A 15,279-nucleotide genomic window follows, 5' to 3' on the forward strand; every position below is an offset into this window, starting at 1 on the left:
CTGGAAATTCGAAAAGTAAGAGCGCATCTCCCCCTCCAAAGAAACGCAGCTCATCACCAGCAACGGATCAAAGCTGGACAGAGAATGACTTTGACAAGTTGAGAGGAGAAGGCTTCAGTCGATCAAACTTCTCAGAGCTAAAGGAGGAACTATGTACCCAGCACAAAGAAACTAACAATCTTGAAAAAAGAATAGAAGAATGGATAACTAGAATAACCAATGTAGAGAAGGCCATAAATGAACTGACAGAGATAAAAGCCATGACACGACAAATATGTGACAAATGCACAAGCTTCAGTAACCAACTCGATCAACTGGAAGAAAGAATATCAATGATTGAAGATCAAATGAACGAAATGAAGTGAGAAGAGAAGTCTAGAGAAAAAAAAAGGAAAAAGAAATGAACAAAGCCTCCAAGAAATATGGATTATGTGAAAAGACCAAATCTATGTCTGATTAGTGTGCCTGAAAGTGAGGGGGAAAATGGAACCAAGTTGGAAAACACTCTCCAGGATATCATCTAGGAGAACTTCCCCAACCTAGTAAGGCAGGCCAACATTCAAAATCAGGAAATACAAAGAATGCCACAAAGATACTCCTCGAGAAGAGCAACTCCAAGACACATAATTGTCAGATTCACCAAAGTTGAAATGAGGAAAAAATGTTAAGGGCAGCCAGAGAGAAAGGTCGGCTTGCCCACAAAGGGAAGCCCATCAGAATAAGAGCAGATCTCTCGGCAGAAACTCTCCAAGCCAGAAGAGAGTGGGGACCAATATTCAACATTCTTAAAGAAAAGAATTTTAAACCCAGAATTTCATATCCAGCCAAACTAAGTTTCATAAGTGAAGGAGAAATAAAATCCTTTACAGACAAGCAAATGCTTAGAGATTTTGTCACCACCAGGCCTGCCCTACAAGAGATCCTGAAGGAAGCACTAAACATGGAAAGGAACAACCGGTACCAGCCATTGCAAAAACATGCCAAAATGTAAAGACCATCGATGCTAGGAAGAAACTGCATCAACTAACAAGCAAAATAAACAGCTAATATCACAATGACAGGATCAAGTTCACACATAACAATATTAACCTTAAATGTAAATGGACTAAATGCTCCAATTAAAAGACATAGACTGGCAAACTGGATAAAGAGTCAAGACCCATCAGTTTGCTGTATTCAGGAGACCCATCTCACATGCAGAGACGCACATAGGCTCAAAATAAAGGGATGGAGGAAGATCTACCAAGCAAATGGAGAACAAAAAAAAAGCAGGGGTTGCAATCCTAGTCTCTGACAAAACAGAATTTAAACCATCAAAGATCAAAAGAGACAAAGAAGGCCATTACATAATGGTAAAGGGATCAATTAAACAGGAAGAGCTAACTATCCTAAATATATATGCGCCCAACACAGGAGCACCCAGATTCATAAAGCAAGTCCTTAGAGATTTACAAAGAGACTTAGATTCCCATACAATAATAATGGGAGACTTCAACACCCCATTGTCAACATTAGACAGATCAACGAGACAGAAAGTTAACAAGGATATCCAGGAATTGAACTCAACTCTGCACCAAGCAGACCTAATAGACATCTACAGAACTCTCCACCTCAAATCAACAGAGTATACATTCTTCTCAGCACCACATCACACTTATTCCAAAATTGACCACATAGTTGGAAGTAAAGCACTCCTTAGCAAGTGTAAAAGAACAGAAATTATAACAAACTGTCTCTCAGACCACAGTGCAATCTAACTAGAACTCAAGACTAAGAATCTCAATCAAAACCGCTCAACTACATGGAAACTGAACAACCTGCTCCTGAATGACTACTGGGTATATAACGAAATGAAGACAGAAATAAAGATGTTTTTTGAAACCAATGAGAACAAAGATACAACATACCAGAATCTCTGGGACACATTTAAAGCAGTGTGTAGAGGGAAATTTATAGTACTAAATGCCCACAAGAGAAAGCAGGAAAGATCTAAAATTGACATCCTAATATCACAATTTAAAGAACTAGAGAAGCAAGAACAAACACAGTCAAAAGCTAGCAGAAGGCAAGAAATAACTAAGATCAGAGCAGAACTGATGAAGATAGAGACACAAAAAACCCTCCAAAAAATCAGTGAATCCAGGAGCTGGTTTTTTGAAAAGATCAACAAAATTGATAGAGCACTAGCAAGACTAATAAAGAAGAAAAGAGAGAAGAATCAAATAGACACAATACAAAATGATAAAGGGGATATCACCACCGACCCCACAGAAATAAAAACTAATATCAGAGAATACTATAAAAACCTCTACACAAATAAACTAGAAAATCTAGAAAAAATGGATAAATTCCTGGACCCATTCGCCCTCCCAAGACTAAACCAGGAAGAAGTTGAATCCTTGAATAGACCAATAACAGGCTATGAAGCTGAGGCAATAATTAATAGCATACCAATCAAAAAACGTCCAGGACCAGACAGATTCATACCCGAATTCTACCAGAGGTACAAGGAGGAGCTGGTACCATTCCTTTTGAAACTATTCCAATCAATACAAAAAGAGGGAATCCTCCCTAACTCATTTTATGAGGCCAACATCATCCTGATAACAAAGCCTGGCAGAGACACAACAAAAAAAGAGAATTTTAGACCAATATCCCTGATGAACATCGATGCAAATATCCTCAATAAAACACTGGCAAACCGGATTCAGCAACACATCAAAAAGTTTATCCACCATGATCAAGTGGGCTTCATCCCTGGGATGCGAGGCTGGTTCAACATACGCAAATCAATAAACGTAATCCAGCATATAAACAGAACCAAAGACAAAAAGGACTTGATTATCTCAATAGATGTAGAAAAGACTTTTGACAAAATTCAACAGCCCTTCATGCTAAAAACTCTCAATAAATTTGGTATTGATGGAACGTATCTCAAAATAATAAGAGCTATTTATGACAAATCCACAGCCAATATCATACTGAATGGGCAAAAACTGGAAGCATTCCGTTTGAAAACTGGCAGAAGACAGGGATGCCCTCTCTCACCACTCCTATTCAACATAGTGTTGGAAGTTCTGGCTAGGGCAATCAGGCAAGAGAAAGAAATAAAGGGTATTCAATTAGGAAAAGAAGAAGTCACATTGTCCCTGTTTGCAGATGACATGATTGTATATTTAGAAAACCTATCATCTCAGCCCAAAATCTCCTTAAGCTGATAAGCAACTTCAGCAAAGTCTCAGGATACAAAATTAATGTGCAAAAATCACAAGCATTCTTATACACCAGTAACAGACAAACAGAGAGCCAAATCATGAATGAACTTCCATTCACAATTGCTTCAAAGGAATAAAATACCTAGGAATCCAACTTACAAGGATGTAAAGGACCTCTTCAAGGAGAACTACAAACCACTGCTCAGTGAAATAAAAGAGGACACAAACAAATGGAAGAACATACCATGCTCATGGATAGAAAGAATCAATATCGTGAAAATGGCCATACTGCCCAAGGTAATTTATAGAATCAATGCCATTCCCATCAAGCTACCAATGACTTTCTTCACAGAATTGGAAAAAACTGCTTTAAAGTTCATATGGAACCAAAAAGAGCCCACATTGCCAAGACAATCCTAAGTCAAAAGAACAAAGCTGGAGGCATCACGCTACCTGACTTCAAACTCTACTACAAGGCTACAGTAACCAAAACAGCATGGTACTGGTACCAAAACAGAGATATAGACCAATGGAACAGAACAGAGCCCTCAGAAATAATACCACACATCTACAGCCATCTGATCTTTGATAAACCTCAGAAAAACAAGAAATGGGGAAAGGATTCCCTATTTAATAAATGGTGCTGGGAAAATTGGCTAGCCATAAGTAGAAAGCTGAAACTGGATCCTTTCCTTACTCCTTATACGAAAATTAATTCAAGATAGATTAGAGACTTAAATGTTAGACCTAAAACCATGAAAACCCTAGAAGAAAACCTAGGTAATACCATTCAGGACATAGGCATGGGCAAGGACTTCATGTCTAAAACACCAAAAGCAATGGCAACAAAAGCCAAAATTGACAAATGGGATCTAATTAAACTAAAGAGCTTCTGCACAGCAAAAGAAACTACCATCAGAGTGAACAGGCAACCTACAGAATGGGAGAAAATTTTTGCAATCTACTCATCTGACAAAGGACTAATATCCACAACCTACAAAGAACTCAAACAAATTTACAAGAACAAAACAAACTACTCCATCAAAAAGTGGGCAAAGGATATGAACAGACATTTCTCAAAAGAAGACATGCATACAGCCAACAGATACATGAAAAAATGCTCGTCATCAGTGGCCATCAGAGAAATGCAAATCAAAACCACAATGTAATACCATCTCACACCAGTTAGAATGGCAATCGTTAAAAAGTCAGGAAACAACAGGTGCTGGAGAGGATGTGGAGAAATAGGAACACCTTTACACTGTTGGTGGCATTGTAAATTGGTTCAACCATTGTGGAAAACAGTATGGCGATTCCTCAAGGATCTAGAACTAGAAATACCATATGACCCAGCCATCCCATTACTGGGTATATACCCAAAGGATTATAAATCATGCTGCTATAAAGACACATGCACACGTATGTTTATTGCAGCATTATTCACAATAGCAAAGACTTGGATCAACCCAAATGTCCAGCAGTGGCAGACTGGATTAAGAAAATGTGGCACATATACACCATGGAATACTATGCAGCCATCAAAAAGGATGAGTTTGTGTCCTTTGTAGGGACATGGATGCAGCTGGAAACCATCATTCTCAGCAAACTATTGCAAGAACAGAAAACCAAACACTGCATGTTCTCACTCATAGGTGGGAATTGAACAATGAGATCACGTAGACTCTGGAAGGGGAACATCAACACTGGGGTCTATTATGGGGAGGGGGGCGGGGGGAAGGATGCCATTGGGAGTTTTACCTGATGTAAATGATGAGTTGATGGGTGCTGATGAGTTGATGCATGCAGCACACCAACATGGCACAAATATACGTATGTAACAAACCTGCACGTTGTGCACATGTACCCTAGAACTTAAAGTATAATAATAAAAAGGACTATTATAATCACTTTAATAATTGAAATAAGAAAATTGACTGTGCTTCCTTTAAAATTTTTTTTAAATATATTTTTCTTTAAAGTGAGAAAAAGCCTTGGGAAATGAACTTTGTTAAGGTTTTATAATTACATTTATAGCCACTGAAATAATGTAAAATGTACAAATCCTCAAAATAGACCATTTTTTTGGGCCAAAGTAGAGAATGTTTTTGTTCATTTGGCTTGGGTTGGATTGGTGTGATCATGTTAGTGGTCCTATATTAAATATTATCACTGAATGTTTTGTAAGGTGAATTGCAAAGGGTCAAGTATAATTCAGGTACCCGGTCTGAAAATGTTAATAATGATTTGTTAGTTTATCCCTTGTGCTGCTGATGAAGGCACATGGCAGTATCATTTTACTGTCTTTAGCTGATCTTTCTCCCTTCCTGGACAATCAGAATTTGGTATTTTCTTTGCAATCATTACATATTTATCTTATTCAAAACTATGCATTAAAACATAGGTCACTATTCCAAACTTCTTCCCTGATGTAGTCTAGAGCATTGTGTCCACAATTTCAGCCACTGCAATATGTCTAAACCTAAAAAATCTATTGCACCCCAGTGCTACTGCTTGTAGTTAATAATAGCCATGATCTCCAGAACCTGAAAACCTGGCTGTCCTCCTATTTCCCATCTCTATCCTCCTCACATAATACGCTTTTAAAGCTGTATGCCCTAGTGACCAATTTATCAATTCCAGCTACCTTCCCTCCAACTCCGTTACTCCTGATTTATTTTCAGATGTCTTATATCTCACTTAAATTATTGAAACAATCTCCTAATTGTTCTTGCTATGTTTAGAGTCCCATCACTCCTGTTTCTCCCTTGGAAACATTTTATTTAGTGCACCAGATTTTTTTATTTTATTTGTTGCTATATCATATATTTCAAATTATTCAAATTTAGTGCTTACACATATTACAGCAATTATTCCTTTGGATATCCTTTCTATAGTTTGCTCGGGGTGGAGCCAAGATTCCAAATTACTTCTAAACATATACTGTAAATGATACTCCATAAAGTGATTGGAAGGCAAGAATAATTTTCTATATAAATTCCTCAGATGACTTTTTATATGCACTACCTGGTTAGGAGGTAAGTTATGTCTTGAGAGTTAAGTCTGCCTGAGAAGAAACATACAGTTTATTAGAAGTAATTAGTTACTTATTCATTAGTAGAAATATGGGCTTCCTTAATTTTCCTTTTTGATCACCATATTGTGGTTGTACATCTATAGGTTTATTAGTGTAACAGTTAAACCCAAGTCTTGCTGTCACGAATTCTAGTACACTGGTTTTGGGTGGTAAACTAGATGAATGCTCTTTACTTCAATGAAAGCTTTACTCATTGTTTAATGAACATTTATTGACAGCATTATTAACTTGGCTAGGTTTTTTTCTAATGACTGTCTGATCATCTGTAATATTTAAATAGATTGTCCTGTAAATTGAATCATTCATTTTAATTTGCATAAAAAACTAGCTTTATATGTAGTAGACATCAATATTGCTGTTAATGTAGATATGGAAATGAATAATACTCAAAATATTTAATAACTCATATGAAGTGATTAATTAGAATAATACCACAGCCCTACAGACAGAGTTAGCCCTTAAAAGTGGATATGGCCTTACTGGACCAATTCAATAAATAGCAATATTAGTGACATACATGAATTAACCAAAGTGTGTTTTAAATTCAGATTGTCATATAAAAGGGCTCCTCCAATTTCATAAACTATGGGACTGAAAAGTTTGAATGTTGTTAATTCAGAAAAATTAAGTGTTTTTTTGTTTTTTAGATACATTTTAAATATGCCCTAATAGCTCAAGCTAAAGTTCTATCTTTGTCTAATTCTAAATAGTAATGAAGGAATTTTTTAAATCTTTCTTACTCTGCAATTGGAAATGTCCACCCAAAATACCACATAATAATTATAAAGTTTGTTTTATTCATGTACCTTTATTACTTAAATTGTTCTAGGTGCAAATAATTGCTCCATCATGAAATACAAGGAAAATATAACTTGAAGATTCAATTTTCCTTCTTTATCAGTATCAGTTTTAAAATGTTTTAACTTAGGTTTATTTAATGTGGTTTAAATAATTTCTAAAAGAATGAATCTCATGGTACAGTCAAGAGGCTGAAGGCTTACTCTACATATTTCAAATCAATGGTTTTTAACAATTCTAATTCATAATTTATTATACACACCAATATATAGGCAAAGTTTGGTTGTACAGTTAGAAATTTAATTACATTGAAAATGCCACTGCATGTTTAAACAGATGACCAGGAATTACGACCTGCACAGATAACAGACGTCCCTCCTCCATGCATGTGTTTCAGTGAAGGCTGCATTGTTTCTTGAAATGACAAGGGTCTGCTGCCAACAGGGTTATGAAGCATTGTAGATTTTTTTTCTTTTTAAAGGAAAGACTTCTTTGCAGCAATTTTATATATGATGTGATTCCTGTTAAGCTGTTTTACCAAAAACCAAAAAAGAAAAAAAGATGTCAACACTATTTCAGCCTCACAATGAGAGGCATCGTTTACATGAAATTGTAAACGCTATTTTAATTTTTACACTTATTTGCTTGTATGTTTTATAGGTATTTTTAATCTGCTACAACATGTTCACAGTATGACTACTCTGAGAAAATTAGTTAGCAAAACTCCAGCAACTTTAAGAGCACCAGCCACCTTACTACAGCTTCCTGAAGCTCTTTTAGCCAGAGTTAATAACAGAGAGGCCAAAAATATTAGTGAAAATCCTGTAAGTTGAATGAAAGGTGATGTAATGAACCAAAATGTGTCTGTACGTAAATAGGTTGCCATGACTTTTCAATACATTATTTGGTTCCACTTTCCCTAAAGAACTTGATTGTCTTATATAATACTGAAAAAAACAAACTATTGTTTAGAGAAAATTATTAAACTGGGTCAAAGCATCATTTAAGAAGCCATCAGATGCCAAGTAAAAATTGTATTATGAAGGGAGTGAGTACAGGTAGACTTTCATTTAGTTAGAAAAGAGCAATCATTTTTAAAAAGCTTTTGAAACAACTTAATTGATGATGTAATCACTGGAAAAGTACATAATTTACATATTTTAAAATGGCATGTTGCATTTCATAATCTCTAGGACTGTATACCGTAAACCACTTTTATATATCACTGAAAAAGGAAAAGCACAAGTGATAAACCTGTGGCATCCCATGGATTGTGAGATGAAACACATTCAGATTTTAGATATTTTAAAATGTGAAAAATCATGCATCTTAAAATTGATGAAATTCTATAGTTGATGGTATATTTAAGTATGTATCAAAGGATATAATTTCTAGTTCCAGATAAGCTAATTAATCTCCACATGAGAAAACCACTTAATTTTCTTGAGCTCTAAATTGCCATGGTTCTGTACAAGAATGATGACAGTATTTTTTGAAAAAACTCGCTGAAGGAAGAATAAAACAAACCAAAAATTAAATGAAGAATTATACACTTGTACTATGTTATTTTGTTATGGTATATTTGATGTAAAATTAATCTCTGGCGGGCGCCTGTAGTCCCAGCTATTTGGGAGGCTGAGGAAGGAGAATGGCCTAAACCCGGGAGGCGGAGCTTTGCAGTGAGCTGAGATCCGGCCACTGCACTGCAGCCTGGGCGACAGAGTGAGACTCCGTCTCAAAAAAAAAAAAAAAAAAAAAAAAAAAAAAAAAATTAATCTCCAAGTTGAAGAAATCAAAGTTCCTCTTGGAAAATAAAAATCTTGATTAGATCTAATTTAAACTGTTTTCTAATGTAATATAATTTACTTGATGAATTTGGGAAGAAGTTATTTACATTGTGTGTTTGAAGTTAATGGTAACAAAGAGTTCATATATATTTTTTCTATTTCCTAGGGTAAATATCTGCCATTAAAGGGTAAATATTCTAATTTTTAGTTTTTTCCAATTCTTAAATTCTTTTTGTATATCTTGCTTCTGAATGTTTTTGTAGTTCTGAAATTTCTAAATTTATGTAAGTGTTATTTCAGCAGTTGATGCCCCCTTAAACATCTGTCATACTTTCTTGGTGTTAACTCCTGGTAAATGTTGGGTATAAAATAGATTGTAATCATAAGCATTTATTATTATTATAAATTAGTCTATTGCCTGAAGATTTCCCTGTTAGTATTTAGGCATATTTTACACCCGAGTACCTTGTTGAATCATTCAGACTTCTGATTTTGTGACACTCTTGATGTGTTCTTGTCAGAATCCCAAATATACAGTCATTTGTCATCATGGGTTTTCACAAGTTACTTATTTTGTACCTTATAGAAATATTTGACACCAGGTTCTATTAAATTAAATGGCCTTATTTTGTCATCTTCTAAGGCTACCACAGTAATTATAAATTCTGAACACAGATTCAGAGGTGTTGACCTTCACCATCTGCCGGCAAATGTCATCTATGCAGTTATTTATACAATGTTAAACAATACTGAATCTAGCCCATTTTACCTTTGAATCAATCAGTGAGGATTTGATCACGGAAATTCAAATGACTATTTAGATTTCAAAACTGAGTGTTTAAGGTAAAGTATTCTGCATGGTAAAAGACATCTCTATTTTTTTAAGTTATGTACATGCTTTACTGTGGCTCATGCCTATAATCCCAGCACTTTTGAGGGCCGAGGTGGGCGGATCACAAGGTCAGGAGATCGAGACCATCCTGGCTAACACGTTGAAACCCCGTCTCTACTAAAAATACAAAAAATTAGCTGGGCGTGGTGGCGGACACCTGTAGTTCCCATCTACTGGGGAGGCTGAGGCAGGAGAACAGCGTGAACCTGGGAGGTGGAGATTGCAGTGAGCGGAGATCATGCCACTGCACTCCAGCCTGGGCGACAGAGCGAGACTCAGTCTCAAACAAAAACAAAAACAAAAAATTTGAATTGCAGGGTGCATTAAATATGTGTGTATTTTTAATTAAGTTTTACTTACACAAACTGGTACTTAATCTGTAAATATGTATTGTTCCTGTTATCACCATCTGGTGGATGGGAGGCCTTTCATTGCTTTTCATACTCAAAGTATAATCTTATTGCTTTTCATACTCAAAGCATAATCTTATATTCAGAAATGAAATATTTTATATAGTACAACCCTAGCCTCTTTTATATTCCTGTTAAATTTTCCTGTATTTCCCATTGTATTTTCCATCATTTCTTTAGTCAAACAAATTGATCGGCTATTCCCTGAACCTTTCCTACCTTTGCTATCCATGCTTGAAGCATCACTACATAATAGATTATGCCCCAGGGCCGTGAATTCTGACTACCTGGGCTAAAGGTTGGGTTGAACCCTTTGCTACCTCTGGGCAGATATCTTTTTTTTCTCTGTGCTTCAAACTCCTTCTCTGTTACTAAAAATATTAAAGTCATTATTATTATGAATTATTTATTACTAATATTAAAATATATAGAACATTGAAATACTTACCAAACATTAGCTATAAATGTGCCATTTAGGATTTAAACTACTTCCCCCAATATGCTTGTTGAATTCACTTGTGTCATCTAAAAGCCCATGGGCTTCCTGCAATGCAAGAGGAGAACATTAATAAACATACAGGGACCGCTCTCTAAGATACTCATTCACCAAGAAGAAGGGTTAATGAAATAGCTGCTAAATTATAGAATTAATAATCAGAGACAAAATTATTTTAGATCTCAGTAATATTTGATCATTGCTCAATTTTACATCTAATCTCATTTTAGGATTATGTGTATGTAATTTCTGTTACGTATATGAATGAGCCATTTTGAAGAACATCATAACTTCAGCTTCTCTTTATATCATTTGAAGTCAGAGCAACGTGATCCAGACAAGGTATCATTTATGTAGGTGGTATTCATCTTTCTATATCCATGAAACGACTAAAAGCTCAGGGGAAATTAACTGTAAATGACAATGTGATGGTTTATATTATATTTGTAAAAGTCATATTTCTATTGTTGAGTAAAATAGTTTTCATTGGGTATAGAGGCCTAGTCTGTCATTTTTTCCCCTTTTAATACATTAGATATGGCACTTCATTGTCTTCTGGCTTACGTTGTTCCTGATTGTAAATCTACAGTAATTCCTAATTGTGTTCATCTGTACGTAATGTCCTTTTTCCTCCCTCGGGCTGATTTCAATTCTCTTAATCATGGATTTTCAGAAATTATGATATATTTTAGTGTAGTGTGCTGCGTGTTTCTTTGGACTATTGTTTATGTAATTTACAGTTGTTATGGGTTGGTTTTGGCCATTATTTCATTAAATATTTTTGTCTAGCTCATTACTCTGAACTAGGACAATTTCAACTATGGATTTCTTTTTTTTTTTTTTTTTTTTTTTTGAGACGGAGTCTCGCTCTGTCGCCCAGGCTGGAGTGCAGTGGCCAGATCTCAGCTCACTGCAAGCTCCGCCTCCCGGGTTCCCGCCATTCTCCTGCCTCAGCCTCCCGAGTAGCTGGGACCACAGGCGCCGCCACCTCGCCCGGCTAATTTTTTGTGTTTTTAGTAGAGACGGGGTTTCGCCGTGTTAGCCAGGATGGTCTCGATCTCCTGACCTTGTGATCCGCCCGTCTCGGCCTCCCAAAGTGCTGGGATTACAGGCTTGAGCCACCGCGCCCGGCCTCAACTATGGATTTCAACTAAAAGTGTGTTAGATCTTCTGGTATTATGCCGGGGTTCACTGATGTTCTGGGTTTTTTTCCACTCTTTTTCCTTTATATGTTTCATTTGGATTGTTCAAGTTGCCATATTTTTAAGTTTACCAATGTTTTCTTCTGAGTGTCAAATCTGCTGTTAATCCTGTCCCATGTATATTTCATCTAAGATACTGTATTTTCATCTTTGGGAGTTTAATTTGTGTCTTTTTAAATACAATCCGTCTCTCCTCACCAGGCTCATGCCTTCTTCTACTTTGGAATATATGCAGTATATTTACAAGAGCTTTTTAATGTCTTTTTCACTAATTATATCTGTGAAATTTCTCGCTCCGTTTATATGAGTGATTTTTGTTTCATTTTTAATAGAGTTAATTTTTAGAGCAGTATTTAGTTCATAGCAAAATTGAGCAAAAGGAACAGAAATATTACATATCGCCACCATACATACATAGTTTCCCCATTGTAAACATCTCTCAAAGTGCCACATTTTTTACAACTGATTAACCTATATTGACACATCTTTATCACCAATATGGAAAGTTTACATTAGGGTTCCCTAGTGGTGTTGTATGTTCTATGGGTTTTGCTCAGTTTGTAATGACATGTATACCCCATTATAGCATCATACAGAGCAGTTTCACTGCCCTAAAATTCCACCATGTTTTCCCTGTTTATCCCTACCCCCTCCACTTCACCTCTAGCAACCACTGAACTTTTTACTGTGTCCATAACGTTGCACTTTCCAGAATATCACATATAGTCATGCATGACTTCACAATGGAGATACATTCTGAGAAATACATACTTAGACAATTTCATCGCTGTGCAAATATTATGGAATGTACTTAAATCTAGCTGGCATAGCCTACTACGCATGTCGACTGCATGGAGTAGCCTGAGTTACAATCCTGTAAACCATTTACTGTACTGAGTACTGTAGGCATTTGTAACACAATGGTAAGTGTGTATCAAAAAAATTTAAAGATAAAAAAATAAAAAATTAAAATATAGTATCAAAGGAGAAAAAATGGGTATCAAAGAAAACATCTGTATAGGAAACGTATCATGAAAGGAGCTTGCAGGTCTGGAAGTTATTCTGGGTGAGTAGGTGGCTAGTGAATATAAAGGAATAAGACATTACCATGCACTACTGGATACTTTATAAACACTATACATTAGGCTACACTAAATTTATGAGAATATTTTTCTTCAATAATACATTAACTTTAGCTTACTGTAACTGTTTTATTTTTATATTATTATTATTTTTTATTATTATTTTACTATTGTTATACTTTAAGTTCTAGGGTACATGTGCATAACGTGCAGGTTTGTTACATATGTATACTTGTGCCATGTTACTGTGCTGCACCCATCAACTCATCAGCACCCATCAACTCGTCATTTACATCAGGTATAACTCCCAATGCAATCCCTCCCCCCTCCCCCCTCCCCATGATAGGCCCCGGTGTGTGATGTCCCCCTTCCCGAGTCCAAGTGATCTCATTGTTCAGTTCCCACCTATGAGTGAGAACATGCGGTGTTTGGTTTTCTGTTCTTGTGATAGTTTGCTGAGAATGATGGTTTCCAGCTGCATCCATGTCCCTACAAAGGACACAAACTCATCCTTTTTGATGGCTGCATAGTATTCCATGGTGTATATGTGCCACATTTTCTTAATCCAGTCTGTCACTGATGGACCTTTGGGTTGATTCCAGGTCTCTGCTATTGTGAATAGTGCCACAATAAACATACGTGTGCATGTGTCTTTATAGCAGCATGATTTATAATCCTTTGGGTATATCCCCGGTAATGGGATGGCTGGGTCATATGGTACATCTAGTTCTAGATCCTTGAGGAATCGCCATACTGTTTTCCATAATGGTTGAACTAGTTTACAATCCCACCAACAGTGTAAAAGTGTTCCTATTTCTCCACATCCTCTCCAGCACCTGTTGTTTCCTGACTTTTTAATGATCGCCATTCTAAGTGGTGTGAGATGGTATCTCATTGTGGTTTTGATTTGCATTTCTCTGATGGCCAGTGATGATGAGCATTTTTTCATGTGTCTGTTGGCTGTATGAATGTCTTCTTTTGAGAAATGTCTGTTCATATCCTTTGCCCACTTTTTGATGGGGTTGTTTGTTTTTTTCTTGTAAATTTGTTTGAGTTCTTTGTAGGTTCTGGATATTAGCCCTTTGTCAGATGAGTATTTATGTTTCTTCAATTTTTTACTTTTTTGTAATAACACTTAGCTTAAAGCACAAAACTATTGTATAGCTGTACAAAGTATGTTCTTTATATAATGATTTTATAAGCATATGTATGTGTTATATATGTAATACGTGTGTGTGTGTGTATATATATATATATAAAACTTTTTTGTTAAAAACTAATACACAAACACACGCATTAGTTTGGGCCTATACGGGTTCAAGATAATCAGTGTCACTGTCTTCCCCCTCTACATGTTGTACCACTAACAGGTCGTCAGGGCCAATAACAGGCATGGAGCTCTCATCTCCTATGAAAACCAAGGAAATACCTCCTGAAAGATCTTCCTGAGGCTATTTTACAGTTAACTTAAAAAATATATATATATAAGCAAAAGGAGCACACTCTGAAATAGTAATACAATTTATGATATAGTAAATATATGAACCAGTAAGTCGTTTTATCATTATCAATTATGTACTGTACATAACTGTATGTGATATACTATTATATGACTGGCAGTGCAGTAGGTTTATTTACACCAGCAGTACCTCAAACACATGTGCCATACACTGTGAGTTTACGACAGTATGTATGACATCATTAGGCAATAGGAATTTTTTAGCTTCATTATAATCTTATGGGACAACTGTCATACATGCTGTCTGTCCTTGACTGAAATATTGGTATGCTGTAGTTGGAATCGTACAGTATGTAGGCTTTTCAGATTAGTTTCTGTCATTTAGTAATACGCACTTAAGTTTTCTCTATATCTTTTCATAGCTTGATGTTTTAATTATCTTTAATGCTGAATAATATTTCATTGTCTCAATATACCAGTATATTTATCCATTCATCTAGTGAAGAACATCTTGGTTGCTTCCAAGTTTTTGCAATTATGAATAAATCTCTATCACCTTTCAAGTGCAGGGTTTTCTACTAACATATTTTCAGTTCCTTTTGATGAAGACCGTGGAGCATGATTGCTGGATCATAGGATGAGCATATATTTAGTTTTGTAGGAAACTGCCAAAGCCTTTTCCAAAGTGGCTGTACAATTTTGCATTCTTACCGGCAATGGATGAGAATTGCTGTTGCGCCACATCCTTACTAGCATTTGGTGTTGTCAATATTATGGTTTTGGCAATTCTAATAAGTTCTTAGTGGTATATCATTGTTGTTTTACTTTGCATTTCCCTAACAAT

At 35.8% G+C, this 15,279-nt stretch overlaps 1 protein-coding gene and 2 long non-coding RNA genes across 4 annotated transcripts in view; 2 read left to right on the forward strand and 1 right to left on the reverse strand.

The window, feature by feature from the left end:
* Window positions 1-15,279, forward strand: part of LOC105491117 (sarcoglycan zeta) — a 1,216,031-nt gene that overhangs the window by 575,811 nt on the left and 624,941 nt on the right. The gene's annotated exons all lie outside the window — the stretch shown is intronic.
* LOC139355917 (uncharacterized) lies at window positions 7,498-12,604 on the reverse strand. The gene is made up of 3 exons (XR_011607219.1): window positions 12,542-12,604; window positions 10,645-10,740; window positions 7,498-7,636 (listed from the first exon to the last, which is right to left on the reverse strand). It is a non-coding gene; the product is annotated as an uncharacterized lncRNA (long non-coding RNA).
* The window catches only part of LOC139355918 (uncharacterized), a 59,002-nt gene continuing 55,258 nt past the window's right edge, over window positions 11,536-15,279 (forward strand). For both annotated transcript variants that reach the window (XR_011607220.1, XR_011607221.1), the window contains exon 1: window positions 11,536-12,817. This is a non-coding gene — a long non-coding RNA (uncharacterized lncRNA). The remainder of the gene's footprint in view (window positions 12,818-15,279) is intronic.

The sequence above is a fragment of the Macaca nemestrina genome, chromosome 8 (genome assembly GCF_043159975.1).
Source record: "Macaca nemestrina isolate mMacNem1 chromosome 8, mMacNem.hap1, whole genome shotgun sequence".
NCBI classification, from domain to species: Eukaryota; Metazoa; Chordata; class Mammalia; order Primates; family Cercopithecidae; genus Macaca; species Macaca nemestrina.